The sequence below is a fragment of the Seriola dumerili genome, unplaced genomic scaffold, assembly GCF_002260705.1.
Source record: "Seriola dumerili isolate Sdu_G_001 unplaced genomic scaffold, Sdu_1.0 BDQW01000166.1, whole genome shotgun sequence".
NCBI classification, from domain to species: Eukaryota; Metazoa; Chordata; class Actinopteri; order Carangiformes; family Carangidae; genus Seriola; species Seriola dumerili.
Window position 1 is genome coordinate 431,242 of NW_019174421.1, and position 4,594 is coordinate 435,835.

Genomic DNA, 4,594 nt, shown 5'->3' on the forward strand with positions numbered 1-4,594 from the left:
AAGATCTGTTCAACTCTGGCACATTTCCAATCAGTCAAGCAAGTTGCGACATAACTGCTGATGTTTTAAAGATATTTGATTATGTTTCATACATTTTGCTCCAACAGGTCTAGTGATGAGCACATTTCACTTGTCTTTGCACTATTTCTCATATTAAAAAACACATTTATGTAGTCTTCTGTTCGCTCGCTATTTCTAAGATGAGACACTCTGATCTGTTCCTCAGTTCATACTCGCTCTTGGACAGGGATAAAAGTCATATGGAGGACACTGATCCATGAAACAACATCTGGCAGAGGACATGTATAGTGGCAGATTGTCTCACTTGTGACAGGTTCGATTAGAGCTTCTCTGCAGTCACTTAGTATCATAAAATCCACATTACAGAGTGTAATGATCTTCTGTGGAATAAGAGCAGTGACTGTCAGACATCAGACTGATCTCAGAGCTGTGACAGAGATCAAACTAGTCAGGCTCTTGAGTTTGTGAAATGAGAGAACAAACTGTCTGATGTATCCAGATGTGACAGTTTGATGAAATAGAATGGTACACTGTCTCCTGTTCTCTATTCAGTTGAGGCTGATTCGAGCTGTGAATCAGCGTTCGACTTCCTGTAGATCATCAAACTTGAATACAACACAATCAGTCGTCTTCACATCCACATCAGACTCATCATTGATTCACATTTACGAGCTATCCTAGACTGCTCTGTATTGGGCCGACGGGATGTTCTGCTGCCTAGGCGTCTACTTTGTCCTTTCTCCGTGTCGAATCCTGACGCCTGTCACACTCGCGCGTTCTTCCTCTCACAGCTTTCACTGGGGAAGCAGCTACTGAGAAAGGTCGGAGGTTGCATACTCTTCATGCCAGTTAAATCGGAAGGCGGGAGGTGAAGTTTACGGGGATGACGTTTGACGTGGCTCGCGTATGCACAAGTGAAACTGTGTGTTAGTAAGGGCGAGATACCGCAGCGGTCCAGATCTAGATGGCTTTATGCCCTCATATGACCACGGCTTCACAGAGTTTCACGATGCTGGGACGGACTTCCGGTTCGCCGTGGTTTAACTGCTCAGAGTTGCCAGGTACGTCTGGACTCTCCTCATAGCACTCACAGCGACAGACTGGTGAGTCCTATCACCATCTGGACGGGGCCTAGTCGGGTCTTGAGCACAGAGGGTTCTCTCGCCTTTGTAGGCAGAAGGTTTCCGCCCACAGAGCTCAGTTTCAGGTCGCGGAGGTGGTTGGATCGTTCCCAGAGCTGAGGCCCGAGAAGAAGCAGATGATCTCATGGACAAACTGCAGGCTCCACATCTGAATAAAGGTATATAAAAGAAGTCGAATAAGGAGCACAGATGATTTTAATGGAAGACTTTGGAAATGTTTAGCAGAACCTACTACTGCTCCTAACAATAATAATCATGACACATTTTATTTGTCGGCTTCTTTCCAAACCATTACAGACAGCTTTACAAAGCAACAGTATTTTGCTAGTTAATGGAGCGTGAAACAAATGTTGAAACCAACAGTGTGGTGCTTTTCTCTTCAACACAGTTCAAAAGTCTAAGTTCAAATGTTAGATACAAATAACAACAATGTTCAGCACTTGTGTTAAAGTTCATTTAATTCACGTTCAAAGAAAAGAGGAGTTTTTTCTTCATGACTTGAATTCAGTGTTTTTGTTGCAAATATTAGTTCTTGAGGATCTTCTGTATGTTGTTGTGATAAAAATGAATTGAACTTTAAGGACTACCATTGGACATTTTCTACAGTGTATTTAGAAAACATAGATCCTCTGACTGAGGAGAAATCCAGTTGTGTGAGTTCTGAAGGTTGAATCTGAAGTGAACAGAACTATTATTCATGACAACTGAGTGGAAATGAGCTGAAACTGAGGAAATCATTGTGAGAGAAGAACAAAGGCTGAAAACATAGAGACAACCACTATTTAAAATCTCAGTCATGACTTCATTCAAAAGATCATTTCAAGTTCTGTGTGAAGTAATCAGCTCAGTTGTGGGATTAAAGATATAATAGAGATCTACAAACAGAGTAACAGTCAGTGAACTGACCCAGAGTCTCCAGTCTACATCTGGACTCTCCAGAAAACCACACAGACGCCTTCACTCCTGAATCCTGCAGCTTGTTGTTAGTAGGTCCAGGTGTTTCAGGTGGGAAGGGGTCTGCGACTTCAGAGCTGAGGCCAGAAAGAACATCGCTGATCTCTGATCAATGCAGCTCTCAATCTGAATAAAGAATAAAGATGTGAGTTCAGAGACAAAGTTCCTTCTTGGAAGCGTTCAGTGTTTCATCATCTGTTCAGAGCTGAAGAAGCTTTAGAAAGTAGAAGTTTAGAAAATGAAAGTCAAACACCTGAACCAACAGGAAGCAGGTTAAAAACAGTCACATACAAAGAGTGAAAACAGCTTCATTAATATCAATGACAACATGCTGCTGCTTCAATACAGACGTAGTGACTCCACCTCTTAAACTCTAGCAGCTCCACCTGTGGCTCCATCTGTACAAACTCATGTTGAGCAGCCACATTTATTAGAGCTTCTACTTTCACTGAGCTCTTTCTGACTCAAACAGCTGATCTGCAGCGTGATACACTGAGGGTCATAGGTCAGCTTGTGCGTAGTAATATGGCAGTTTGATGCTTGAGAAAAGCTAGTTCCAAAGTTAAGGGCTGTTTGACAGCAACATCAAATGGGGAAAATATTCTTAATGATTTGAGCTTTTTTCCATGGGCATTTTTAAAGTGTCTCAGACAGTGTTTTTCTGCTGACCCCGCCCACAGCAGCTCATCACTCAGCTTCTGTGGCCGTGCTCTCGTCTGTTTCTCCAAACTGGGAGGGGCCCATCTGAATCTACTACAGCTAATACACTGACTATGTGTCAACACCTCACACAGCCCCACGTTCAATAACCTCAGCTGTCACTTTCAGCTGCTGTAACTCCTCCCCTCACCCAACCACAGAGGAAACACTCTCTGCCTGAGCTGCCATATAAACCAAACAACATTCAGCCCTTCTTGGTAATCCTCCAAACAAACCAGCTGAGCCTCTTCAGCTTCTTCATTTTAGCAGCAACAAGCCAAACACTTGTGTTTAAAGCATCATGAGTTCACACTACAAGCTCTGCTCTTACCTGTCTCTGCCTGTCTCACCTTTCTTCTAAGCCACAGTCATTGACAGGAAGTGGCTGCAGTGTCTGCCGTGTTCTTCACTGCCTGCTTTAGACTCAACCCTCTTAGACCCAGTTCAGGGAACAGGGACCAGACTTTATCTGCCAACAAACCCCCTCCAGCCCACCTCCACTGGACCGCAGGTTTCCAACCAGACTCCTCTGCCTCTGCTGCCAGCTCTGTGTATCTGAGCTGTTTCCTCTCATGCTTCTGTCAGCTCCACAACAAACACAAGCTGCTGTGTTTCTGACCACAACAACATCTGCTCTCAGGTCAGGGCTGCACTTTCATTTAACAAGGTTCTGAGTTCATTTTTAAAAACTGAGCACGTTCTCTACTGCTCTGAATCACTAACACTATGACTGCTCTCACATTCTTCTGTTTGGAGTCATTACAACACACAGTTTTTTCTCTTCACCAGCTTGTTGCTTAAAATCCTCAAAGAGAAATCCTCAAAATATATGAACCAATGAAAAACTGAGAGTTCACAAAACTACAACAGTCAGTGAACTCACCTCAGAGTCTCCAGTCTACAGTTTGGACTCTCCAGTCCAGCAGACAGAAGCTTCACTCCTGAATCCTGCAGCTTGTTTCCTCTCAGGTTCAGGTGTTTCAGGTGGGAGGGGTTGGACTTCAGAGCTGAGGCCAGAGAAGAACAGCTGATCTCTGACAAACTGCAGTCCCACAATCTGAATAAAGAACAAAAGAAGTGAATAAAACAGATGATTTAATGGAAGCCTTTGGAAGATGCTCGTCAGGAACTTCAAACACAGAAAAGATATGATGAATGAATGAATGAATTGACTTTAAGGACTCACACTGGACATTTTCTACAGTGTATTTAGAAAACATGAGTCCTCTGACTGAGAGAAATACCAGTGTGTGAGTTCTGAAGGTTGAACTGAAGTGAACAGACATTATTCATGACAACTGAGTGAAATGAGCTGAAACTGAAGAATCATTGTGAGAGAAGAACAACTGGAAACATGAGACAACCACTATTTAAAATCTCAGTCATGACTTCATTCAAAATCATTCAAGTTCTGTGTGAAGATAAATCAGCTTCAGTTGTGGATTAAAGATATAAGATCTACAACAGTAACAGTCAGTGAACTGACCCCAGAGTCTCCAGTCTACAGTCTGGACTCTCCAGAAAACCACACAGACCCTTCACTCCTGAATCCTGCAGCTTGTTGAAGCTCAGGTCCAGGTGTTTCAGGTGGGAGGGGTTGGACTTCAGAGCTGAGGCCAGAGAAGAACAGCTGATCTCTGACAAACTGCAGTCGATCAATCTGAACACCAAGCTTGTGTTCCAGAGGGTGGTGTGAGTTGAAAAGTAGATATTGGTCTGTGTGTGTGGGTTTTCTGTATACCCCAATGTGGAGGCTCGTGTCCTTTTCCATATGGACG